A 27,772-nucleotide genomic window follows, 5' to 3' on the forward strand; every position below is an offset into this window, starting at 1 on the left:
ACTGCCCCAGAAGGCTAAGGAAGAAGCAGGAACAGTCACTATACTGGCCATGCTGCCACCCAGAGTAGATGGGGCGGGGGACTCTAAGGGATCCTTCCCCACTATTTGGATGTCAACCCCCGGAATTCCCTCTAGAAGGAGATACTGGTCCTCAGAGCGCCAGGGGATGTCTGGCTGGCCTGGACAGCTGGAGACACAACAGGTCAAGAAGCCTCTTCCATTAACCCAGGTGCAAAGCCTTGAAAAAGTATTTTGTGTGTGTGCCGTGACATATAAAAGGCTGACAACTCTAAGCCAGCCCCACGCCCTGCTCTACAATACAGATGAAGAGATGAGGCCCAAGACGTGAGGAGGGAGTTGCCCCAGGACACAGAGCCAATAGTGGCAAAGCCCAGACTTCTCCATCAAAGGGTGGTCCTGGCATGAGGAGAGATTGGCTCAGAAATGGTCCTGGGAAATGCAGGGGGGAAAGGAGCTGATGTATAGAAATACCATTTTCACGGGACTCTGCAAGGACTCCCAAGCCAGGCTGCCTATAATTAGCACCCGGTCGGGCTTAAGGCCCCCATCTCTCAGAGGACTATCCCCCGCCCCCTCTCACTAAACTCCAGTGCAATCTGAGGCCAGGGCTGAGGTGTGGCTATCATGACTGGGAGCAGAGAGAAGGATGGTCCTCAGGGTCACAGTCATCGATCTCTCCTAAGCTGCCTTTGCAACCAGCACGGCTCAAATGAAAAGCAATTTAAAACACACGAAAGAATTAAGGCAGGATTTAGGTTTATGAGCTGTGCCAGGCACTTGCACATTTAATCTTTTTTAAAAAAAACATATTTTTATTGATTTCAAAGAGGAAAGGAGAGGGAGAGAGATAGAAGCATAAATGATGAGGGAGAATCATTGACCGGCTGCCTCCTGCACACCCCACACAGGGATCCAGCCCACAACCCGGACATATGCCCTGACTGGAACTGAACTGTGACCTCCTGGTTCAGAGGTCGATGCTCAATCGCTGAGCCACGCTGGCCTGGCTTCACATTTAATCTTGATTACAACTCCAGAGATAGATGTTATCATCTCTCCTTTTCACAGGTGGAAACCAGTTCAGAGAAGTTAAGGAACACGGGCAAAGTCACACAGCCAGTACATAGAGGGGCCAAAATTAGGAACCTACTACCTAAGAACCAGAACTGCCAAGTCAGGCCTGCAGGGCTAAGAGCCAAGGAGCCTCGGAAATGCAGCCACGTGTGCCCCAGGCCCAGAGACCGGGCACAGCCTGGCCGACATTCCAGCAGAGGAAATGTGACCCAGACAGCAGTGGGGAAGGAAGGGGGGGAGGGGTGTCTGTTGGCTGTGCCCCAAAGCTGGCTCTGTGACCTTGGGGAAACCACTTCACCCCTCTGAACCCCAGCTGCTGGGCACTGGCAGGGCAACAGCTAGCCCTGCCCAGCTTCTGAAGAAGGAAGTGAACCAAACCCGCTGAGCCCGTTAGACGTCTTGAAGGCTGACTCCAAGGCTTCCTGAACTCGTCGCTGTCAGTGACCTGGGGATCGGCAAGCAGACATCACACACCTGTCCTCCCCCAGGTCCCAGGGAGCCAGGCCTTTCACTTCCCAGTAAAAGAATCCAGGCCTGGCAGGGGGTGGCAAGCGGCCAACCTTCACTCCAAGCCTGAGTCGACAGCCAAGGCCTGAGTCACTCCCTCCTGGCCCAGAGAGGGAGGCAAGCTGCCCCAGGGTTGTTCTCTTGACCTTGCCCAAGTCATCCCAGACGGTCTCCCGAAAGGCCAGGGAGGGTCCACAAAGGGCATGTGAGAGGCCAGGAGCCAGAGTCCTCGGGTCCCATCCTGATGGGGCCTAATAACATTATGTCACGTGGAGAAATTATTTCACTTCTCTGAACCTCAGCTTCCTCCCTGGCAAAAATAGGGATGATACCCACCTGGCAGGGGTGCTGTGATAGGACTTATAAGGGTGCCTGGAGCACAGTAAGCACCCAGTGAGACAGGTTGGCGTGGCCTCGGCCTCGGGCCTTAGCCCTTTCCCTGGACTACACTCACACCCTGAGTGATCTTATCCAGTCCCGTGGCTTTAAATTCCATCTTCATGCTGGATCCTGGCCCCTAAATTCTCTCGCCCTGAGGTCTCCTGGAACACACCCTTCAACTCCACACTTGCCCACCCACCTACTGCCTCCATTTGGATGTCCAATAGCAGCTGCAACATAACAGGTCATCCGCCCTTGTGGTTTCTTCCAGCCGCAGCCTGCTGCTCCTCGCCTTCTCCATCTCTGTTAATGGCAGCTCCATGTGGCTCAGGCCAAACCCTTGGGAGTCATTCTTAAGTGCTCACGTTCTCTTATACCCGACACCAACTGCAGCACATTCAGTCTTCCCTGTGTACAAAATGATTCCAGAATCTGCGTCCCCTCCCCCCGCCTCAGCACCTCCACTTCCACCATCCCTAGTCTGTCTCCCTACCTCCCCCATTGCCTCATGTCATTCCTCTGCCTCAAACCCAATGGGTCCTCATGTTCTCGGATGGGCCTTATCATGGCCCATGGGTGTGCACATGCCTGCATCACCTCTCCAACTTTGCCATCAAACCATGCACACATGTGCACACACACACACACACACACACACACACAGATAGCCTCCCTCCCCCTCACTAACTCTGGCCACCAACAAGCCTTGCATCTCCCACCTAGGAGCCTCTGCACTTTCTCTTCCCACCGTCTGCTACGTCCTTCTCACAGATATCTACACGGCTGCGTCCCTCCCTTACTTCTGGCCCCGACTCAAGAATCACCTTGTCAGCGAGGCAATACTGCCTACCCCAACTGCCAGGGTTCCCTAACCCTTCACCCTCATGAAACAGATCCCCAGAGAGATTTCATATTTAATTGTCACTGACCATCTTCCCCACTTGAATGTAAGCCCCTTGAGGGCAAGGTCATGGCTTTATTCACTGTGGCATCCCTAGTGCCTGGCCCTGTCAGTGGGCATTTGTTTGGTGGACAAGAAGGGAGGGAGAGACTCAGGGGCACAACTGGACCATCTTCCCTTCCCTTCCTCCTTGGGCTCATGGCTGTGGTGGGTGGAGCCTTTTCACTTCCAAAGCCCTTTCTCCTGTATGTTCTCAGTCCTCACAACAAACCATTTCATAGGGGCATGCCTGACTGTCCATCCCCCTTCACAGACCAAGCTACTGAAGCCAAGGCAGTCCAGTGACATGGTTAAAGTGCCATGAGCCTTCGTTGCCCAGCCTGAGGGTGGCAGCCAGGCTGATGTCAGGCTGGTCCCTTTTCTAGCCCAGCATCGGCTCCAGGGGGCAGGAGGTCGACTCCCTTCAAGGTTTTTGTTTTTTTTTTTTAATATATTTTATTGATTTTTTTACAGAGAGGAAGGGAGAGAGATAGTCAGAAGCATCGATGAGAGAGAAACATCAATCAGCCGCCTCCTGCACACCTCCCACTGGGGATGTGCCTGCAACCCAGGTACATGCCCTTAACCGGAATCGAACCTGGGACCCTTCAGTCCACAGGCCGACGCTCTATCCACTGAGCCAAACCGGCTTCGGCCCCTTCAAGGTTTGACTCGACATTCCACTGCCCCCCATAAGGATCAGGACTCACCTCTGAAAGGTGGGGGGTCACAGGGGGTGGGGCTGGAAGGCCAGAGGTCCCCACTGACAGCACTTCCCTGCCCAACCCTTTCTCTTCTGAAGGCGGGTGGGACTGCCCCTGGCCATCCCTGTGCCTACACACCCCTGGCCTCCCTCTCTGAAAACCCGCCAGGGATAGGGACAAGGGACAGATAGGATCTGGTGACCCATCTGTGATTGCTTTGATCACAGCCTGGAGAGGGACTCACTCTCTCTGGTCCAAGATCTGGGCCCAGCCCCGTGCCACCACGGCAGGCCACTAGGTGGTGCCCCAGGGCTCGGGCCACGGCTGCTCCTAAGAAAGGGCGAACAGAGCGGCTCCTCTCTCAGAACCCAAGAATCTGCCCCGCCCCCACCCTTGGACTGACTAAAAGGGAAAGGAACCACCCAACCACCCCAGGGATCTTAGAATCCAAGACCGAGAATGTCAGGATAATGTATTCCCAGGCGGGAAATACGAGGTACACATGCCACCAGTTTGTTTCCTGCGTCCCTGGCAGGCATCACTAATCCATCCCAGTATTGTTGTCCTCAGAACCATTTTTTGTTTTTTTAACAATGCGCTCTGGGCAGGCCACTACCAAGTGATTAGAACTGGCAAGCAAGACACAACCTGCTTGCCAGCCCTTTCACTTCCCGTACAAGAAGGGTAGGCCCGGGCTAACTTTGGCCCATCAGGAATCCAGGCTGCAAAAGCCGGCAGGGCCAGAATGAGGTCATATGACCCCTGGGACGCTTGTGTAACCATGGCTAAGTTCTGGGGAAACCTCAAGTGGGTAATGGCAGTGTTAATGGAGAGGCTGCTGGGCCGGGGCAGCTGCATCCTTGTCCAATTGTCACCTCAGACGTGGTGGGGGCGGGGCGCGGGGAAGTCTGCCCAGCTTCTTGGCTTCTGAGCTGGAGAGGCCCCAGAAGGGGGAGAAATGAAGGGGGAGTGGGCCAGGAGACAGAGGGAGGCTCTCAGGGTCTGCGTGTGCGTGCATGTGTGTGCGTGTGTGTGTGTGTGTGTGTGTGTGCGTGTTTGTGGGTACGCGTGTGAGCTTCCAGCGGGAGGAGCAGGGCGCAGCCCCGACAGAGGCGTCTTGTCCTCCTGCCCCTGCACAGGCTTGTTTTCTTCCCGAGCTATTAATGTCGCTGCAGCTTCAAAAGCCGGGTGACCTTTAAATGCCGAGCCTCCTGCTCCTGCCCAAGGCTCGGAAATGGCTTAATGGAAACTCAAACGGCCACAGCTGCTGAGGCGGCAACAAAGCCCGCCTCCTTCCCTAGGTGCCTGGTGCTCCCGGGCGGCCACACTGTGCCCCCCTCCGGGGTGGGGGTGGGAGTCGGGAAGGGCAGAGAGGACCCTTGGGCATAGCCACTGGGGAAAGGAGGCCTGGGTGGACCTGAGAGGAGGAGGAGGAAGAGTGGGAGAGACAGACTCAGCTCGGCCATGCCCTGCTGTGTGATCGTGGGTGAGCCATCCACCTCTCTGGACCATTCCCCATCATTTAGTCTAATCTAAGGGTGGGGCAGAAAAAATAATCTTCCTCCCCGAAAAAGTATTTTAAAATCTGTAGAATTTTTTTTTAAAAAGGGAAGGCAGGAGAGAAGACGCTCTCTCTCTTAATTTTTTTCTCTCTCTTACCCCAACTTCTGTGGCCAAGTAGGGGGCTGTCGGGCAAGGACTAGGGCACGGAGGTGTCAAATGAAGGTAACAAGGTCCTTCCCTGAGGCCTCAGTCCCCAGGGACACTTTCATTCATGTCTGCTCCTGAGGCCCAACTACCAGGCGTGGCTGCCATAAGAGGCCCAATCAAGGAGCCAACCCCGCCTGCCAGTTCAAAAGATGCAGGACGAAGCTCCTCGGGCATGAGTACATGGCATTTGTTTGGCTCACCTTGGTAGCTCATGGCAAGAATAGTAATAATGATAACATAGCACCAATGCCTGCTTCCTGACGTGCCAGCCACGAGTCCGAGTGCGTTATGCATGTTAACTCTTTGCATCCTCTCTACAGCCCCATGAGGCGTGTATTACCACTGCTATTTCCACTTTACAGCTAGAAAAAGGGGGCACAAAGAGGCAAGGCACTTGTGTAAGGTCACACAGCTAAATGGCCAAACTGACATTTGAGCCGAGAAAGTCGGATTCCAGAGTCTTAATCCATGGGCTTGCCCACCCGTCCGTATTCCCTGGAGCTGAGCCCAGAGCTGGGCACACAGCAACAGCTCAGTAACTGTGAACTGAGTCCTAATGGGGCATAGAGGCTGGGGGCACGAGGGGGAGTGTGCAGGCAAAGCCTCACCAGGAAGGAAAGAACCACGGCCATTTCCTTACAGAAACCTTTTCCCCACCCCACCAAAGTTATCAGGTTGCCCTGGCAACCAATTATTTTCCACCTCTACCTGAGATGGTTGGGGCTCTTGTCATAACAATCCCTCTCTCCACCAACAAACATCACCCCCTCCGCCAAGACACTCAACCCAGGCGCCTGGGAGATCAAACCTCACCGTCCCACCTGGAAGCCCGAGGTCTGAGCACGCCCACTGGGCTGGCCTGAATGTGTACGTGGGACTGAGTGCAGTGGCCCACACTGGGAGAAGGGAGCCACTGGCAGCTCAGGCGCATGGCGGTGAAGCTGGGCTGGCCCAGGTCCAGCCCCCGGGAAAGAGGAGCCAGCTGCCCTCCCACCCCCCGGGCCTCTCCTTCAGGCAGTTAGGGTGAGGGCCCCTCCACAGGTGGGCCTGCGTGGTCTGGGGCTGAGCCCCAAAGTCTGGGCAGCCACAGGAGGAGTCTCTGGGCCCCTGGGACAGGTGGTCAGTCAACACCACCACATTTAGTATTTAATTTCGTATCTGAGCATGCTCAGGGAATCCAGGCCAAAGAACCAAGATTAGGACTGGGGTGCTCAGGGTGATTGGTCAGTGGAGGGTCCTGGGACCAGAAGTTCCAACTCCTGCCCCTTTCCCCCGACACTAACACACACTTCTTTGCTCCCCCTCACTGATACTAATTCCACTTCGACGGAATTCACATAATATATACAATTGAATACCATACAATGGGAAACAAATACGAGGCGCCTCTACATGTCCCTGAGACTTACCGATAAGGGGAATGACGCAAAGCATAAAACATGAGCATAGTCACTACAGGGAAACCTCGGGAGACTGGGGTTGGTTCCAGGCCACTGTAGTCAAGTATCGCAATTAAGCAAGTCATAATCTCTTTGCTGGTGGAGGGTCTTGCTTTCAACCTATAAACAATGCAACGTCTGCGAAATGCAATAGAGTGAAGTACAATAAAACCAGATACGCCTGTGTGCTGCAGTGCACTGTGGGGCGTGTGTGTCTGCATGTCTGGAGATGGGGAGAGAGCACTCTGAAGAGTCAGAAGAAACGGATCGTACAGTTTCCTTGTATGTCTTTTAAGTTTCGCTTCATGTTCATTTATTCATTTTAAAATAAAACACGTAAATTACCTATAAAGAATATAAAAGGGACAGCCTGGCCAATGGTTTTCACGGTTTTTGCACATGTGTACTATCGACAATGGACATGAATTACTTTTTAATAATAATTACAGCAAATATCTACGAGCACTTACTATGTGCCCTATGCTTTCCCAGCACTTGGCGCATATAATCTCATCAAAGCCTCACAGTAAAGTAATTCTTATACCCACTTTACAGAAAAGGAAACCAAGGCTCAGAGAGTTTAAATAACTTGTGTAGGGTCACATAGTCAGCACAGAGCCAAAATCTGAATCCCAACAGTCTGCCCCATAGTCCATGCTCTTCTTAACCTCCACCTTATACTGTCTAATTAAAAAAACACAACTATGATGATGGAAAAAAATCTTAAGAAAAAAGTGAACCATACACCCTCCAGGGCTTTAAAACTTTTTTTAATCCTTAGAATCCCAACCCAATCCTTCCTGCCTCCACTTCTCTCAGAGGCCTTCTGTAGTCCAGCCTCAGTGGAACCAGCACGGCTCCTCCCCTGGTGCGCCCCCTCCCCTTGGTGCACCCCATCCCTTATGGTCAGGGACCCGCCACTTCCTGGTGGCTTTACCAGGGAGAACAAGGCCAAGTGGGCAAGATGATGGCTGGGCCACAGCCCCAGATGGAGGGCCCACTGGGACAGAGCAGGGTCGGGTCTGGCCAGGGAGCTCCTTGTGGAGGAGGTGGTTTTACTGGGGCTGAGTCTGGGGTAAGAGCCACAGGGCACAGCAGTTAAGGTGCCAAGCTCAGCCTACACCAGTGATGGCGAACCTATGTCACCTCTGACACGCGAACTCATTTTTTGGTTGATTTTTCTTTGTTAAATGGCATTTAAATATATAAAATAAATATCAAAAATGTAAGTCTTTGTTTTACTATGGTTGCAAATATCAAAAAATTTCTATATGTGACACGGCACCAGAGTTAAGTTAGGGTTTTTCAAAATGCTGACACGCCGAGCTCAAAAGGTTCGCCATCACTGGCCTACACCCTTATCTCCAGTCCATGGTGGAGGGTGAGTAGACTTCTAGGAGTGCGTTTCCTCATCTGTAGAACGGAATGCCTACACCTCCTCAGACGGGCTCCTGAGGGGAATTCATGCGATGGGAACACACAGGCTCATACCTGGATGCAAGCCCTCAGGCCACATGGTTCTCAGGGGCTGAGTGTAGAGGAGTCAGGCCTGGGATTAGGATCTTCACTCTGGACCTGAAGGGGGAGCCTGTACAGCACAAAGGCCCTCTCTCAGGGGCCTCCAGGACCTCAGGCTGGGGCTGGGGGCGGAGAGGGGGGGGGGTGCGGCTCCTGAGTGGAGCAGGGACCCTCCACTCCTGCCTGACTCTGCCCCCAGAGAAACTTCCTAGGGAAAGAGAAGTGACTGGGATCCCACACAGGCCCTGGGTTGCCCAGGCCTGCCTCTCCTGCTCGGCTGGAGGATGGGGGTGTCATAGGCGAGAGGCCCCCTGAACCCGGCACAGGAGCCTGGCCACAGGCAGAGTGGCCTTTTCAGGAGAGCTGCCTGCGGCCGGCCGCTGAGGAATGCAAGCCCAGGGCTGGGGGCAGAGGGGTGGCTGGCCCTGAGCTTCAAAAGTGCAGGCGGCAGCTGTGGCCGGGAGGGCCCTGGCCCCCCTCGGGTGGACACCATCAGAAATTCCACCCCAGGGAGAAGGGCCCAGCCCAGACAGCAGATGAGATTGTTTGGAGCCACTTACCAGGCCAGCTTCTCCCTCCACCCACAGGCTGCTCCCTCCTCCTCGCCTCCGCCCCTTCTCCGCCTTCTCAGCCTGTGTAGCAGCAAAGGTCCCTTTCCCAGCGGCACCAGCACCGGAGGTGCCCAGAGGCCAGCTGCCAGGCTTCCTCTCCCCCCGGAGCCCTCCCTCGTCCCCATGGCCTCACCTCTACATACCTACGCGCCCACACATGCCCTCTGGAGAGACCATGGTTAGGAAGAAACCTCATGTTCTCACTTCCTCTGGTGCGTGTTGCCAAAGGTCAGGGAACTCAGCCACCGAGCTGGGATCTGAACCCTGATCTCGAGACTCCTGGGCCAGTGCTCTCTCCCTGCGTGGGCGCACGCACTAACACACTCCAGGCCAGCTCATGTGTCTGCGTGTGCCCTGAGCTCCGCTCAAACACATTCACACACTCACAGGACACAGACACCTGCTCTAGATTTCTCCCGAACTCTCCCATCCAGCCCACCTCTCTCCCCACCCAACTCTGAAGCTGTGCTTTTAAAATTACAGCCAGTCTCCTAAACCCTCACTAATGTGCACTGACAGCACCTTCGCCCTTCCCACAGCACCCCGCTGCAAGCCACTCCCTTCTCTCTGCTGCCGGCAGGGCCAGAATGGTCTTCACAGCGTCTGGTACAGCGACAATGAGGTCGGGGCAACCTGACTTGCAGCAAAACTGGCCGGAGCTGGGAAGTGGGACACCTTAGCCAAGGCACCGGCTTCCTGCTTGCCTGCAGGACCAGCTCCTGGGAGGGAGTGAAGGTAGGGCCTCCGGCCAGCTGGGGCTGGTAGGCCTACCCCTAAAACCTGACAGTCAGTGGGAGGAGGCAGGAGCTCCTTGGGGTCCCGTAACCTGCCTCTTTGCCTCCAGAGGGCCTCAGTCTCCACCTCCAGAAAATGGGGAGAAACAGTCCCTACTCGGTCTGACCTTTCCCATCACTGAAACCTCCCAGAGATGCAAGGACATGGGTGGGGGTGGGAGGATGGGTCAGGGCAGGAGAAAGACACCACTGTCCCAGACACAAACCACGAGGACGCCTCGGCAGGGGGAGGTGGCTGCACCCCAGCCCCCCAGGGGAGGAAGGCTACAGAACCAGACCCCTTTCTTCAGCTACAGAACCAGACCCCTTTCCTGAAATGAAGTCCTCGGCAGAAGCCCGTTCTATAAAGACACGAAGCAGAAGCCTGCCCTCCCCCTTCCTCCAGCAATTATGTGTAATCAGAGAGCCTGCCATTTACTGAGTGCTGGGCAGTGTTCCTGGGCGTGATGTCAGTTCATCCTCAGGATAAGCCAGGGCTGCAGATTATCACCTTCTATCTTTATCGGAGCCATTTTACAGGTAGGGACCCTGAGGGATGTGAGGCCTAGAGGCTGTCCAGGACTATCCCACATCCAAACTGACACAGCAGTGACTTGCAGTGTTTGAAAACCTGGATTGAACCCCACATGCTCTCATCTCCCCAAGCTGTTTGTCCCCCGGCCTGTTTCCCCACGGCTCTTTGCACAATAGCCTTGTAGCTCACAGAGAGGTGAGACGTGTCATCCACTCCCTTGAGGTGTCTGCTAAGAACACATATTCTCCATCCCACTATTCAATCAGAATCTCTGGGGGTGTGGCCAAGGAATACACATGCTAACTAACAAGCTCCTCAGGTTACTCTGATGCCCAGGAAAGTGTGAGGACCATGCCCAGGGCGGTGCAGTTCAGAGCCCCGGATTCTGATTATTGCTCCATCACAAACCAGCCAACGTATGCAAGTCATTTTACCTCCTGGACCTGCAGGCTCCCATCTGAAAAATGGGCAGGGAGGAAGATACGATCTCTAAGACCCCTTCCACCCCTGCCATCCCCTGGGTCTGACCTGAGTCCCCAGATGGTCCATAGGTGTATGAACTGAGTTTCATGGACTATTCAGTCCCCATAGCTGCCAGTATACACTGAAGGCTCACAATAAAGACAGCTCCTAACTGATTTAGGGAGACCAGCAAAAATACCTTGTCTCTGGCTCCGGGCCCTAAACAAATGCCGTTTGGATTATCCATGACACCCCCTCCCCCATCCTCACCCCACTAACCCCAGGGCCCCATGAATACCTATTTTCTTCATTCCAGACTGAGCTGGCCAGATTCTGTAAACATTGGATCCCACACCTGAGCTTAGTCAACAGTCACCAAACAAAGACACTGCCAAGTCGCCCTACAAGCCCGCACTCGCCCAGCGCTGTCTGTCACAGGGGAGCAGCGCCTGGGATGTGGGGACCCTGTCCCTTCCTTCCGTCACAGAATGGGCACGAGGAGCAGGTCAGATAGAGGGTGTAGCCCAAATGGCTCCGGCCTACAAATGGGTCACAAGGTTTTCCAGACTGAAGGGGTAGGAGGTGAGGGCATGGGAAGCGTTCGGCAGCAGCTGGGATCTTCCAAAGGCAGCCAGACATCCCTCAGTTCCTTGGCCCCTTGATAGCACCATTAAAACACAAGTTCAGCGAGTGCTCAAGCGTTGCTTGCTAGTGGCAAACATGTGACTCACTCATCCCTCAAGGTCTATGAATCCTTGAGCGTGGAATGTGGGGGTTATCAGACCCACGGTCCATGGGCAGGGAGTGAATTCTGATTCGTGCGACCTTTGTGAATGGCGAACCTGTGCGCGCTTGGGCGTGCACAAACGAACCAAAGGGGAAGGACGGACAGTGGGAAACATCTGTGAACTGTGCCCAGGGCCTGCTGACCCTCGTCATGTAAGAATCCTGAAATAGATCGTTCTCTCACTGTCAGTGTACTGACTGCCCCAAATGATGGCGTTGCACAGTGTACAGTGCTGGGGCTCCATTCAGCCAGGCTGGAGGCTGGGCCTGTGCCCCAGAGCAGGGGACTCACCCTGGTATTATGCGGGGCACTTTGCCTCCAGGGAACCCTCACAGCAGAACTTCGAGGTAGGAAGTGCTACTTTGCAAGGAGGAAATTGAGGCACAGAGGAATTAACTTGCCTGAGGCCTGACAGCCAGGAAGTGGTGAAGTCAGGGTTCTACCCCAGAGCCCACACTCCCAACCACTCACCGCACGGTCACCCCACTTAACAGTGGTGAGCCTTGCATGGGGCAAAGAGAGAAACAGAGGCTCCAGAAGGGCTGGGGACACAGAGTCAGCCTGGCAATGGTCCCACCTCCAGGCAGCTGGGAACAGGGAGATGGGAAAAAAAAGTGGGTGCAGCCGGCTCAGAGCCGGGCAGGCCAGTCCAGCCACATGCCTCCTCAGCACCACAGCCGTCCCAGGCCTAGACGGGACCGCTCCGGGCCCCCACTCCCTCCCCAGCAGGGCCTCCCGGTCCTAGTCTGGGCTCTGGTCAAGTTGTGTTTCCATCTCAACCACAACCGCAGCGGCCTGAGTGAGTCAAGGCCTGGCAGGAGGAAGTGGCCTCACTTGAAAATCATTAACATGCAGGGCCGAGCTTGGGGCCTTTGTTCTTGAGCAAGGACTGTAGCATTTCACTTTCAGGAAGGAGCCGGGAGGGTGGGGCAGGTTCAGAATTGCACAACCAGAGGCACAGGCTCAGACACACACGCAGGTCCCACGTGGAAATCGGCTTCAACGGCCCCGAGGGGAAGCACCAGCAAACCCACTGCCCTCCCACCCGGTGGGCCCACAGAGAGAGAGCGGGCCGGCCACCGAGCTCCACCGCTTTTCAAAGCAGAGAGGCCGTCCCCAGGAGGCACGGGGCTCTGTGGTCAGTACTCTTCCAAGTCAGGGAAGCCAAGCAACGGGAGGAAGCAGAAAGGCCGTGGAGGGAGAGTGGGAACTCAGGCCCCGGTACCACAACCGTGACGGGAACTCCAGGTCCCAGAGGTGAAAAACGCCCCCCACATCCGGCTGGGAGGGGCAATCCCAGCTCTGGGAAGACTGCCTTCCTGCACCCCCTCACCCTCTCAAAAGATGGCTCCTCTCTTCCAATCATGTAGGTGCTGCGTATCCCCGCAGTCTCCCAGATGCAAGGCAAGAGCAGGGAACAGCCCCCACAGGCACCCCCTGTGGCCCGGAAACACTGTGTCCAAGGCAACGTTTTTTAGGGAAAAATCTGTTTTTAAAAATGCAATACAAACAATAAGAATTAAACAGGCTTTGAGCAAGCCCCACAGGCCCTTGGAACTGGGACTGTCCCTAGGTCCCAGGGACTGGGTCCTGCTCCCCTCCCCACCTCTCGGGTCAGAGGCTGAGGGTTCACGCTGCTCCGCTCCTGCACCTCATTAGAGCTTAACCTCCAGTCCCATGAGGAAACTAGAAGAAATGGGACTCTTGTCCTTTGTCAATTACAAAGTAAACAGCTCTCTGGAGGACTGCCCTCTTTGGGGGGGGTGGGGGTCTTCTCCCACTCTCAGACCCTTCCTGCCCACCTTCCCTGAGCTCCACGGTAAGTGGCGGCCTGTGGCCTGTTCGGGGGAGCTGCCCTTCCATCTGTGTTGTGGGACCTCTGCCTGGCAGGGGCCAGGCCACCCACAGGTCCCACTCACCCCCCTCAAAGCCTCTCTGTTTGTAAAGGGCTTTCGGGGACAGGAAGCAATAAACAGAGTCAGGTGGCCAAGACGCAGGGGCTGATTATGCAGTTTATGGATTTTCCAGGCCTCTTTGTACTCTCCCACCAGCTGCCCGGGGCTCTGCAGAGAAGTGCTGGTGAAAGACAGGCTTGAACGGTGTCCTTTTGACAGGACTAAGCTGGGTCTTTCTGAGCACATGTGAGGGGCCTGCATGCCTTCCACAAGCACCTTCTCATGGCCTCAAAGAGAAAAAGAGAAACCCCTGAACCAGAGCTCAGCTGCTTTAATAGCTACCTCCTCCTCCCCCTCTGCTCTCTCCCCTCCCCCCCCCCCCCCCCCCCTTTCTCCCCAGCGCCTGCTCACCTCTCCACTCAGCTCTAAATTACTTCCGAGGAGGCTGACTCCCAGAGGGCAGGGCGGGCGGTGCCTGGCCAGGTTGCCAGCTAGCTCAGGCCAGGTGGGTGGCCCACCTTTACAAAGAAGCTCACAGCTCAGCTTTGTTCACCTGCTCTTGGAGTAGAGCGCAACTTGGGAAAAGTTGAGACTGGTAGGGAAGGAGGTTCTGAGCCGCATTGCCCACCGCCCCCACCAATTGCCAAGCTCAGCTCACACTCCCCAAAGGGGCTTCGAGCTGGGGAACCGGCGGCCGGCGTGCGCAAAGCCAGGAGTGTACAGCGGTTGGTGACAGCAACAAAAAGGCACGCTCCTTCCTGTCTCTCACACCAGTAACCAATAAATAACACCAGGTCCGTCCACTACATGGAAAGGCATGCAGCCAAGACCTTGAATGACATGAAAAACCAAGTCTCAGAGCCACATGTACATGCTTAAGCATTCCTGTATGTTTGGATACGCACAGGAAGACAGAGATGTCTGAATGGAAACACAACAGATAACAAGTGGCAGTTATCTAAGGAGAAGGGTTGCGAGCTGTTTACTTCACGCACCTCTGCATCCTTTGAAGTCTTTACAAAAACGTGCATTATTTCTGTAGCTTAAAATTAAGAATTTTTAAAAAGGGTATATTCCTGGTGGGAATGTGATGAAATGGTACAGCTGCTATGGAAAACAGTTGGGCGGTTCCTCAAAAAGTGAAACCTAGAATTACCTTATGACCCAGCAATTCCACTCCTAAGTATAGACCTGAAAGAATTGAAAGCAGAGATTCAAACAGATATCTGAACACCCATGATCATCGCAATATTATTTGCAATAACACAAGTGTCAGTCAAAATGCGGCATATACGGGCAATAGGATATTATTCCACCATAAAAAGGAATGAAATTCTGGCGTTACCATGGAAGAGCCTTGAAAACATACCAAGTGATATAAGCAGACACAAAAGGACAAACACTGTATGATTCCACTTTTATGAAGTACCCCAAGTAGGCAAATTCCTGGAAAGAAATTAGAAGTGACCAGGGCCTGAGGAGACAGGGGAGTGGAGAATTATCGTTTAATGGGCACAGAGTTTCTGCTTGGGATGATGAGCAGGTTCTAGCATGGATAGTGGTGACGATTGTACAATGTTATAAATATACAATGCCATTGAACTGCCACTTGGTTAAAATGGTAAATTTTTTTTGTATTTTACCACAATAAAAATAAATAAAAAGAAATCAGGCAGGATGAGGCACTGGGTTGCAGAAGAGACTGTGAATCTCCAGGCAGAAGGGGGCATTGCTTGGTCTATTCAGAGAGACGGCAACCAGCACACAGGAAATCCTGCCTGCACAGAGGAGCTCTGTCCCCATCTGCGAGGAGTGGGCCAGGGACAATGACAGCCCTGTTGATGAGGACTGCTCACATGGCCTGCAGAGTCACACATGCCACGAGGCTGGGGGAGATGGTGGTGCAGGGGTACTTTCTGAGGCATGTGGGATGGTTGGGCTATGATACATGAGAAAAGGTTAGCGTGCCAGAAAATGAAGCATACATAGATCCATACCAGATCCTTTCTTCCAAAGAGGAAAAAGAAGGGGAGATGGTGTGTCTATATTTCAGGGGGATAGGATCGGAGAGGATGGTGAAGAGAGAGAGAGAGAGAGAGAGAGAGAGAGAGAGAGAGAGAGAGAATAAGCAGAGGTCTGTCCTAGAGGGTGCTCTGGCAGGCAGAAATCTCATTCATTCATCAATCATTCAGCAAACATCACAGAGCACTCCCAGGTGCTAGGCAATGGGAAAGTGGGGGTGGGGAGGATAGGAGGACCCCTCCATCTGGTAAATACCTTAGTGTCCTTTCAGTCCCACCTCCCACCTTACTCAAAAAAGAAATATATGTGTGTAAAAAGAAACCAAAAGCTGCCCCTGCCTCCACTTCTTGCAGAACCCCTCTTACCAAAGGCCAAGCATTTCCATCCAGAATAGGAAATAAGGTCAAAACTGCCAGCGCGGGCTGGCCTCCCTGCTGACTGGGCCTTATTCACACAGGCGTGCCTGCCCACCAGCTACCAGGCATCGATCGATACCAGATGCTTTCTTCCCAAAGGGAAAAGCAAAGAGAAGAGCATGCCAGGTGGGACACAGGTTTGGAGGCTGTGACAGGTGAATTCCGACTTCGCAGGCACATGGTTTCCCAAGGTCTGACCCTGCGCGTCTCCAGTTGTGCACGGACAGAGGCGCTGTGCATGGGGCACATCTGTGTTCAGAAGCAGCTCTGCCTCCCTCGAGATAAGAATATGTAAACAGCGGCTCTGCTGTGAAAGGACCTTGTATCCGGGGACTGCGTGGAATGTGCCATGTGTGTCTGTGTGCATTGGAAAAGGAGGCAGGCAGCTCCAAAACACCTTGACTCGGCCGCTTATGGCCTTCCAGAGACCCACTCTTAGAACTGTACTGTCCCATAAGGTAGCCACTAGTCACATGTGGCAATATCAATTTAAATTAATTAAAATAAAATTTAAAATTCCGGTCCTCAGTCGCATCACCGCATTTGAAGTGCTCAATAGCTACCGAGGCTGAAGGCCATCATCTTGAACAGCACCTTTCTCGCATCGCAGGGAACTCTATCGGATGGTGCTATTCTAGAACCCAAAAGGAAGCCCTCCTCCTCACCAGTGTGAAGACTGGAGGGCTTCATTGCAATTATTTGGGGGAGACCAAGGACTGCGCACAATTGATCCCCAACTGAGGAAGAGTGGGTAAGTGCAAAGACCTCTTCTCCTGAGCAGGCAGCTAGGGTGAGCACCAGGCCCTCTTCATCCAGATCAAAGCTTCGGCCTGGTTCTGTGAAATCTGACACCCCAGCCAGAGAGAAGCAGAAGTCCAGCCAGGAGCCCAAGTTCTGGTTTCAACATGCACTAGTTCCGAGATCCTCCAATTTGCTTTGCCAGGAAAAAGGGGGTGCTTAACATTGTTAGGGCTCATCCACTGTTCGCATTCTTATGTGCCCCATGATGGCCCTGGCACTGCCTCCTTGGGCTTCTCCAGAGCCATGGGAAGGGGTCAGGGGAAAAGGGCAGCTGAGGCAGGGGTATGGGTATGTGTGTGTGGGTGGCGGGGGGTGGGGGGGGACAGTGCTTAGTGAAGAAAAATATATCATTTTGAGGAAGCTGATAGGTCAGCTAAGAAAATGAATGGAAAGGGATTCTGAGGATGCAAATGATGACGGGGTGTTTGGGCCCGTGTCTCTGAACTAACCAGAGAGAGAAAAGGGGTCAAGGCACCTCCCACCCACCCACCACATGATGATATGAAATGGCTGAGACACGTTCACTCCTGACTTAATCAGTCTCCTAAAGAATTTCCCCATTTCAGTCAAAGGGGCATCACCATCGCCCCCTCCAGTTGTCTAACCAAAATGAGCTGTAAATCTGCAGTGTTTCTGGCAAAACCCAGATTCGGGGCTGGGGGCTGGGGGCTGGGGGCTGGGAGGGGAGGGAGGTGGGGGCTGGGGGCTGGGAGGGGAGCGAGGTGGAAACAACGGGAAATGAAAACCCGGGTTCTGGTCCTGGCTCTGCCCCATGGATCCTTGAGCAAGTTCCTTTTTTCTTTTAACCTTTAAAAAAAAGTAATAATAATAATAAAAATAACATCGATACAGAAAACTGCACAAAACGCCCCCTGCCACAGCTGATTTTTGTAGTAATCACTCCCTTCCATTTCTTTATCACCCAAATGTACATCTCTGGCCACTAGAGTCTTGAATGTTGTTTGCCTTTTAAGTCTATTTTAATCTACAGATTCCCCCTTCATCCCTTTTTTCCCCTTATAATTTATGAGTTGAAGAGCCCAGGCCGTTTGACTGTACACAGACTTGCCCACTGTCTGAAGTTCATAGAGCTTTAGTTTCCTTCTCTCTCTGATCCTTAGTTACTTCTTCTTGACCTGCCCAATTTATGGGGCTCCTGTGACAATAAAAGAGACAGCCTGAAAGCTCATCAGGAGACACTTATTTGGTCAAGCAAAGAATGCAGGGTGCAAGCGGATACATACGGTGTGCCTTCAACCACATAAAGAAAAATGCATAGGAAAAAGGACAGAATGAAAGAGGCCCATATATCAACAGTGGACTGATGGCGGAATTCTGCGTGCTCCCCTTTCCTCTTTCTTATATTTCCCCACAATTAGCATATACCAATGTGATAGGGGACAGGTCATTTTTAAACATTTTCAAGAAAACAGTGCTCTTAAAGTGTGGCGCGAGATCCGTGTGTCGCCACGCTCGTCCACTCTCCCTTTGCCGGGCCACCTGGCCTGCTCTCTGTTCCACGGCCACCACCATCCCGCTGAGATGCTCAGCATCCCAGGCCTGCTGCCTTTGATGTCTCCTAGCTTGTCTCCCTCCTGCCTTCCATCTGTGCCACCAACAGAAATTTAAAGCAAGCCAGGTCACTTCCCAGCCCCTCAGTCTCTCATATAAAAATCAGTCACCCCCTTTTTTTCTGCATCAGCGGTCACCACACTCCAGCATGAGGATGACCTGTGGGGCTTGTTAGACACACATTGTTAGGCTGCACCCCCAAAGCTCCTGGTTTCCTAGGTCTTGCCCCAGATTGTGCATATCTAACAAGTTCTCAGGAGATGCTGGTGCAAGGGGGAGGGTGGCAGGATGGGGAGTCGGGGGGACCACACCGTCCTCATAAACAAGCCCTATCCAGCTTTCAGACCTAGCTCGAGTTCCCCCTTTCCACGAGGCAGCCTCTGGAAACTCCAGCCAGTATTGATCCCTCTCTGCTCTTCCAGACCACCTCAAGCACTTGAAGGGTCTGAAAGAGGAGAGAGAGCACTTAGTGGCCAGCGTGATGGCCAGTGTGGCACTTCATTTGCTGTCTCCCTCCATCGTATCAGTTCTGAAAGGCAGAGGCACACGCCAGTGACCCCACATTATCCGGGAGGTATTCTGCGTGTCCTAGGTGAACTGGATCTATTTCATTCATAGGCCTCCCGGTGACATCCACACAGACTTGTAATTAATTATTCACTCATCCATTCGCTGTCAATTACAAAACACTTAGTGAGCACCTACGGTGTGTCAGAATGCACAAGATAAAAATCTCTTTTCTTCACCGAGACTAAGAATGAATTACAACAGAAGCCTGCAGACTGGGCTCTGGGACGGACCCTCCCAACCGCAGCCAAACGCCACCACCGCTCCGGCCCCAGAGACCGCTACACACACACAACCTTGGCCGAGATGCAGGTGTGGGTGCCCACCAGCAGGCACACAGAGTGTGGTCGCACCCTCGTGTAGCCATGGTGAAGCTTTGGCCGCCTGTCGCAGGCTGCGTTGTTCCCCAGCGAAGCCACCCTGAACTCGGGGATGGGACTTTTGGGCAGATGTTGTCAGGAGAACAGACGTCCAGGCAAGAAGGCAGAGCAGCAGGAAAATGGCTGTGACTGTGCAGGCCTGGACCCCCCAGAGGGAGACAAGAAGACACCGTCTCTTAATGACAAGGCGGTAAGAGTGAGGAGCAGAGCCCTGCCCCATTTCCACAAACATCTGGAGCTCTGGAAACTGAGGCCTCTGCAAGACAGTTTGAACAAGCTGAGGAGACCATGGCTTCTCCGGGGCCTCGGGCAACTTTTACTTCTCTGTGCCCCAGTTTCACTATCTAATATCTTTTTTAAAAGTCATAAAGCCAGCCCAGCCAGTATGGCTCAGTGATAGAGCACTGACCTATGAACCAGGAGGTCACAGTTCCACCCCAGGTCAGGGCATATGCCTGGGATTGCGGGCTCGATCCTCAGCGTGGAGTGTGCAGGAGGCAGCTGATCGATGGTTCTCCCTCATCACTGAAGTTTCTATCTCTCTCTCCCTCTCCCTTTCTCTCTCTGAAATCAATAAAAACATATTTTAAAAAAATAAAAGCAGTAAAGCCAAAGAATGAGATGAGGGAGGTGCCCTTTGGAAGAATAGGAGGCGACAACAAAGAACTCTAATGCCAATAAAAAAACTAATGTCAATAAAAAACAAAGAGCAATAATGCCACTCTGCAAAAGTAAAAGAAAGAAACTGCAAGGAGCCCAATGCCTGGTGGGGAAGCCTGAAATGTACACAGGCTCCCAGGGGCATGGACCTCAGCTGGAGGCTACAGCAGGATCTCTGGGAAGTGTTTGCAAGAACCCCCCCCCCGCCACTGAACCCCCACTGAACCAGCATCTGCTGGTGCACACAATCCTCCTCCAAGCCCAAGGAGTCAAAGAGGTTCAAGTATTCTGGGTCACTCCTACCTAAGAGACACTACCCCAGAGGTGGGTAGCAAATCATCATCTAAGAGGGAAGGAGGGTGAGGCAGTGGCCACAGGGGCTGAAAAGTGCCCAGAGACCAGCTGGGGAGGAGAACAGCAACCTTGGCTGCTTTAGCGCTCCCTGCTCCTCCCTGCGGCCAGCACCACACCCAGCACAGCTCCTGGTCCTGCACACTAATGCCTCGGCCCCAGCAGCCCTCCCTGACCAACTGTGACTATTTCAGGGTTCAGACTCCAGACCTCCTCCTCCAGGAAGCCTTGCCAGATACACTCCTTGGCACACCCCCACAGAGCCTCGACCTGGTAGATTCTTACTGCTCCTGCACAATCAATATGGCAGCACTAGTCATACGATATCATATTTACTAATGTGCCAGTTGGTGGCCCCAACAGACAGTGCCCACCTGGAGGGCAGGGTTTGTTTGTGTTTTTGTCTCCTTCAGCTCTCTGTCCCTAACGCTTAGCTCAGAACCTACCATAGAGCAGGCAAGCAATATGCATATTTATGCTGCTCAGGAGAAAGGGAGGAGAAGAAATTTTTTTATATATATTTTTTTTATTTATTTAATTTTACAGAGAGGAAGGGAGAGAGATAGTCAGAAACATCGATGAGAGAGAAACATCGATCAGCTGCCTCCTGCACATCTCCTACTGGGGATGTGCCCGCAACCCAGGTACATGCCCTTGACCGGAATCGAACCTGGGACCTTTCAGTCCGCAGGCCGACGCTCTATCCACTGAGCCAAACCGGTTTCGGCCGAGAAGAAATTTTAAATCAAACAGCTCCACTAGGCAACTTCTCCAGAACTCGAGGGAAATGACAGCAAATATTTCTTTAAAGCTCTTCCCCTGTGCCACAGAGAAGAGTGAGACATGGGGAGATCAGCGTGCCCACAGTGGCAGAGCTGGGCAAGAAGCAGGCAGTTTGGCTCCATAATCCTTGCACTTGACCACTCTGCTCTGGTATCTGGCTCAAAAGGAGAAAGGTTGTTTGTTTTTTAATTTGGAAAAAGATAGCTACCTCTGAAGTCCTTGCTCTCTGTGGCTTTGGGGTCACAGTGACTCCATACTTGACCCTTCAACAAAGCACTGACCCAGGTGGCTGTCCACAGGAGCAAGAGCAGTTTCTCTCTGCCGCATCTCCCCCTCACTGAGGTACCACGGACATTGTTGATCCATCTGGGGAAGCCCGGGAGCCAGTGGTCCCAGCTGGGAGCTCTTGGAGGTCAGTGTAGAAGCAGGGACAAGGATAACGCCATCCAGGGCCTTGGCACTTCTCTCCCGTGCCCATGTCTCCTGGTCTGCTGGTTAGGGAGCAGCAGAGGGGTGTGGCTTGCACCTGCCCCACTGGCCTCTCTGGGCCCAGGAACAGGCCAGCAAGGAGGATGTCCCACTAGCCCAGGGGGCTTTATTCAGAAGGAGCTGTGAACCAAAGCAGGAACCCCGAGGGGCACAAAAGTAGGCGGGAAATAAAATGTATTCCGAGTCAACCAGAGTAATTGAAAACGAACCATATGCCAGGCACTTGGCAAGGCACCACCCCATAGTCTTTATTTAATTTTCACACCAGCCCAATGAAATAGCTACTTTTCTCCTCGTCTTACCAACAGGAAAGGCGGGCACTGTTCTGCTGAAAGCAGGAAAAGCAAGGAGGCCACCCTCAAAGACTGGAAGTGTTTGGCCGAGGCTGAGGAGTTAAGGGTCTCTGAGTCATCATGCATTAAAGATAATTGCTCTTTGTCCTCGATCTTTCTTAAAGACAGACAAAATAAAATGGGATTTAGGTTAGATTCCAGAAGAAACTTCTCAACTGTAAAGAGACATTCCCAGGATAGATCCTCCAAAAGGGCATACCCATCTAGTGCCCATTCTGCAGGCAGGAGACTGGTCGACTTGACCTTGACCACCACGAGAGCATTACCTAACATGCTCAGAGGTCTCCTCAGGCAGCTTGGCTCCAGCGCCAGTCTCGAGGGAGGCTTTTAAACAATGCAAAATCTGAGGCTAAACACACCCTTTGCTAAATTTAACAAGCAGATGGGTCTAGAGAATTCAGATATTAAAATGAAGCGTGGGGTTTGTGGATTCAGTCGATGAGGTTAATGTGACTGCGTTAAAGTTAGCGCAAGTTAGCGCAAGTGCTAAAAGTCTACTGTTTCCCTGTTGGATAACGTAGTTTGTCAGGCCAGCAGTAACAGAGATGACTACGGGAAGTGTGGCCAGCAAACAGCTCAGGCAGAAAACTGCTGCTTGGCTACGGGAAGCCCCATCCTGAGTGGGCTGCCCTCGCCCACTCGCTGCTGGAACACTGGGAGGCCCATGAGGACACAGACAGATCTGGGCTGCCCCAGGACGGCTCGGGCCAACACTTCTGCTTTGGCCTGGAATGTAGAACAGCCTGGGCAGAGGGAGGGGGCACCTGGGGGACCAGATCATTAGCAAGATGCTCAGTCTAAAGAGAGGTGCCTGTTTCTGAACGCTTCATATCAAACCAGGTTTCACTGGTTTGAATCCAACACAGGATTTACTATTATTCAGCATAGAACAGTCATGTGACAATAACTTTGCAGAGTTTACCCAGATGTGGGGTTTCTTTAAGGTAAAAGGAGTCACATTACCAATGAGGTTCAAAAGCTTTCATTCCTGCAGGAGAAACCAAGGCCCAGAAAGGTTAAAGGCCTCACCCTCAAGGTCCCACCAAAGAATCAGAGCTGGTGTACAGCTCTCCGGCCCCGTGTCCCACCGCAGGTGGCCAGCAGCTGCCCTGAGAATGTGGTGGGGCCCAGGCAGGGCTGGGAGTGTCAATAAACCGCTGCATACTTTGCTCCATCCGATGGCCTCATGATGCACCAGGCGTGACCACATAGGCCAGGCCAGGCACCACGCCACGAGGTCCCTGGCTGGACGCGACCATAGCTCCACACCCAGGGTGTGCCAGGCCACCATAAGGCCTCCTGTCAATCCCTGCACTACCCCCACCTCCCGCTTTGATCCCCCAAAAGGGGAGGGGCTGGAGAGCAAAGAAAGACCTTCACCGGGCATCGATTTGCCCAAAGCAAAGGCAACACAAAGGCTGCACCTGTTTCCATGGAGACGTGATTGGCTAAGCAAAGGAACAGAGGGAGAAACACAGCCTGTCACCACCTTCCGGGCCAGCGTGATAGATGTTGGCGGGCCAGAGCCCTGACAGGAAGACAGCGGGAAGATTAAAGGTAATCAGAAGATCTAGAAGCCATACCGGGAGCCCTTTCAGTTAGTAGAGAGGGTGGCCCCCACTCTTGAGAAAGATCCTGAGCAACAACAACAACAAATATCCCAAAGAGAAATCCAATGTGAGTGATTATTCACTTGACAAAAGGATTCTTGGCTTGACAAAAGGATTCCTTGAAACACCAAAACCCCGTGGTGCATTGGAGTGCTGGTTTTGTTTCATTATTTGCTCCTCTGAGGCTGAGGAGGACAGGGGAGTAACTTCCAATTGAAAGTTTGTAAGAAAAGATGACAAAATTCCTAAGGGGAAAGGAGGAGAGGTGGGGACAAGACATCTGTTTATTAGACATCTGTTGGGAGTGGCCCGCAAGAAACGGAGACCGGGCAGCTTTAAAACAGAAAGAGGAGTGAGCTGAGTGCTGTGTCCGGTCTCACAGAGGCACCGGAACCCGGGTTATGCGGAGGAGGCTGGGCAGCACCAGGTTTCCAACAGGTCCCCGGCGGGGCAAGGCCCCCAAAGCCATTAGGCTAAGAGCAAATGTGGGGAGCAAAAGGGGCAACCCTCATCCCCCCAGGGCATCAAGAAGGCCAGAGGCTTGAAATGCTGCTGGGTGAGAACCTGAGGAAAATGCAACCTCAGGCTCAGCAGCCACGGGGCGCGGGAGCAGCAATGGGAGCCTCCTGGCTTGCTCCCGCCGCTCATCAGGTGACATGTATTAAGCGCCTCTTTGCACATGTTGTCATCCTGGGAACGGCGCCACACACCCGCCCCACAGCGCTGCCCTTGGAGAGTCTCAACCAGGCCTTCACTCCACTCAGTCTCTTCCTGACTATAATTCCTACAGAGAACAAAAAGCAAGCATAACAACATTTTTACTGAGCCTGGTGTATGGGCCAGACACTAAATAGCCACTGTCTCATGTATCCTCTCAGCCAGCCCAGGAGGGACATACGGTTCTTATCGCCATTTACCGATGGGGGAGACAGGCACAGAGAGGAAGTCATTTGCCCAAAGGCAAGCAGCTAGTACTCAAACAGCTAGGTCTGCCCAACTGCAAAGCCTGTGAACACCAGGCGACATGCCTGCCACATCGGCCCGCTTAACCGATAGAGATGCTGAGGGTGACAGAATGCAAGCAACTTGCACTGAGGCCCAGGCCGGATTCTAAAGCCTGCTCTTCTGACCCACCCAAGATTTTATTTTTGTCTTTGATGCCTCCCCTGGGAAGGCATTCTTGGTGGGATACATGGACTGCTGTGGCCATGAAGCCACTCTCCTGATCTGGACCCAGTTTTCCTGGGACAAGGAGGCATTATTATCGTGTGAGCCGCCACCATCTCACTGAGAGAGGAGGAGCTGGGAAGAAACACAGGCATGCATCCAAGGTGTCACCAGGGAGCCCTTGGGAGGAACAAATTCAGTCTTAGTTCTAGCAAGAGTCCCAAAGATCCACAATCTCAGGCGTGAGACATGAGCAAAAACCCTGGTGGCATCTCCAGGAGGCACCTGGTTCAATGGTCTTCCCACCGGGGTACATTGGGGAAACCTGGGAACTTTCTGGGGTGTCTGACATGGTTGGCTTTTAGGAAATCAATTTCCAAAACCTCCACTTCCACATGGAGTCCTTCCTTAAATTGAGATGCTGGGAACCATCTGGTCTACCAGTTCCCCTTTCTTTCTTTTCTTTAAATATATTTTATTGATTTTCCACAGAGAGGAAGGGAGAGGGATAGAGAGTTAGAAACATTGATGAGAGACAAACATCGATCACCTGCCTCCTGCACACCCCCACTGGGGATAAGCCCGCAACCAAGGCACATGCCCTTGACCGAAATCGAACCTGGGACCCTTCAGTTCGCAGGCTGATGCTCTATCCACTGAGCCAAACTGGTCAGAACTACCAGATCCCCTTTCACAATGGCCCTCCTAAATCCTTCCAAAGGAGAGGCCCATCCCTAGCCATCCCACTGTCCCTTCATGCTCTGCCCTGAGTGTAAAAGCCACCAAACAAAGAGACAACTGAAGAACGCAGCACTCCCGCAGCACTCCCGGGAGGAGGGGGTGGGAGTGGACATGGAGAAGGGGGCCTTATCTATCTTATCTACCGATCTGTTTATTTTAGGATTGAAATTAGGAAGCAAGGAAGCTGCCACAAGGACACCTATTTAACACATTTGCTGGAATCAAAAAAAAGGGGTAGGTTTGACTTTTTCTGACCCAAAGTATGATTTAGCTGATGGCTCTAACAACGAGGTCCAGCTTTGCCAATGAGGAATTAGGACGGGCAGGCAGATTCCATAACTACATGGGCTGAGTTTGCCATTCGAAGGCTGGGACTAAAATATACTTTATGCAAGAATATGACATATAGTAAGCCTGCAAATACGTCCTACTTAAAATTATGATAAAAATTTTTATATGTGAATTTTAAAATGTGTAAGAGGATACAGTTATTCGAAATTCTTTTGACAGGTGTGGGAGCAAAAAAATGTTTGAAACCTGTTGCATCACTTCCCTGGAGCCACGCTCAGAGGTTGTAGCTTCCACGCCATGACAGACCCACAGGGCCACAGACATGTTCTCAGGAGAAGGCAGCCGCAGTGCCTGTGACAAGCACTAGACCTGGAACCTGGTGTCAGTTTGTTTCTGCTCCTTCTTAGCTGTGTGGGTCTGACTAAGTCACCCAAACTCCCTGAGCCTCAGTTTCCCCACAAGTAAAAGGGAATGATACCATAGAAGGCATATTAAAAACCCTGAGGATGACGACATTAAATGAATAATGGAGACGTGCATCAGCACAGATAGCGCCAAAGAAGAGCTAACCAGCGAGCGTTTTCTGTTGGGCCTGGACCACTTTATGGTATCTTTTTTCTAGATGAAGCTAATAACTGATATTTATTGAGCCTTCACTACATGCCAGGCACCAGTCTAAATGCTTCACAGACCCCAGCTCATTTGTTCTCACAACAATCCTACGGGTAAGGTGTCATTCTTATCCCTGATTTACCAGGATAGAAAATGTTCGTACTTGCCCAGCTCAGTCTGCTAGCAACAAAAAGCCCAGGGGTCTGTTTGAGTCCAAAGCCCATCTCTAAATCCTCCTACTCAGGGCATGGCCTGCAGGCAGCATCTGCAGTAATGGCAACCTTATTAGAAAGGCAGTGTCCTAGGACCCACTCCAACCTACTGAATCGGAATCTGCATTTTAGCAACATCCACGGGTGATTCCCACGCACATCCAAGTTGGAGGGTCACCGCCCTAAGCCACCTGTGTGGCTGGTTTACCATCCTGGTTTTATCTTGCTGAAGGAGATATTAGAATGTTTGCTTTCTCCACGCACACACACAGCTGGCAATTAAAGCGAGCAAGATGGTTGGGGATTATAATAATCCATCAGTCACACACACGGAATGCATTTTGTTAAAAGGGCTCGGAAGATTCACACTGAGCTGTCACCTGCAGTTACCTCTAAGTGGAGTGGGATGGAGAGAGGGGGTGGTCAAAGGGGCTTTCTACTTGTATTATTTGAAATCTTTAATAAATACAAATGATGCCGTTGGTTGTTGGTTATATAATTAAAAAGGAAAGCATGTTTTAAAATGCAGGTACAGGTCACTGGAAATTGATTGTACTTAACGAGCCACATCTATCCAAAGCTATTGACAAAGCCCTGCAAGGTCTAGCGAGGGAGTTAACAGGGAAGGGTTGAGGACACAAAGAGAATGCTGTGCTTCGAGTCAGAAGACCCAGATTAGCCCAGTTGATGTGGCTCAATGGTTGAGTGTCGACCTATGAACCAAGAGATCACAGTTCAGTTCCTGGTCAAGGCACATGCCCAGGTTGTGGGCTTGATCCCCAGTAGGGGGTGTGCAGGAGGCAGCCAATCAATGATTCTCTCTCATCATTGATGTTTCTCTCTCTCTCTCTCTCACTCTTCCTTCCTCTCTGAAATCAATAAAAAATATTTTTAAAAGACTCAGATTCAAGTTCAGGCTCTGCCCTAATTTTCTGAGGGACCTCAAGGCTCTCACTTAGCATGTGCGTGCCTGTGTTTCCTCTGCTATAAAACAGGGGTCACTCCACACACCCTTCCAGCCCCATAGCGTCGGTGCAGGGCCTGACCATACAGAGCAGTGCATTAAAGGCCCCTGTGAACTGCAAGGTGCTGTGCAACGCAAGGGCCAAGTGTTTTCTTAAAAAGAAAAGCGATGAAAAAAAAGCAGTGAAACATTCTCCCTCACTCATTCCATTCCCTAAACACAGATAGTCCATGACTTTATAAGGAAGATATACAAAGCAACCTGGATTTAGATTCTGTGAGCCTCAGGCTGATTTTCAAATCCTTATTCGAACTTAGAAGTTAGGTTTGGACGTGGTTCAAAACAGGAAAAGAAAGGGCTATTTCTCTGTCTGGCCCATTTTCTCTGCGCTTGTCACTGGCTTTCTCTGCAGGCTCCCAACTCC

At 52.4% G+C, this 27,772-nt stretch overlaps 1 protein-coding gene across 2 annotated transcripts in view; it reads right to left on the reverse strand.

Moving 5' to 3' along the window:
• Positions 1-27,772, reverse strand: part of CUEDC1 (CUE domain containing 1) — a 76,045-nt gene that overhangs the window by 20,255 nt on the left and 28,018 nt on the right. The gene's annotated exons all lie outside the window — the stretch shown is intronic.

The sequence above is a fragment of the Myotis yumanensis genome, unplaced genomic scaffold (assembly GCF_028538775.1).
Source record: "Myotis yumanensis isolate MYYU_CA2020_CCGP unplaced genomic scaffold, mMyoYum1.0.hap1 SCAF_16, whole genome shotgun sequence".
NCBI lineage: Eukaryota > Metazoa > Chordata > Mammalia > Chiroptera > Vespertilionidae > Myotis > Myotis yumanensis.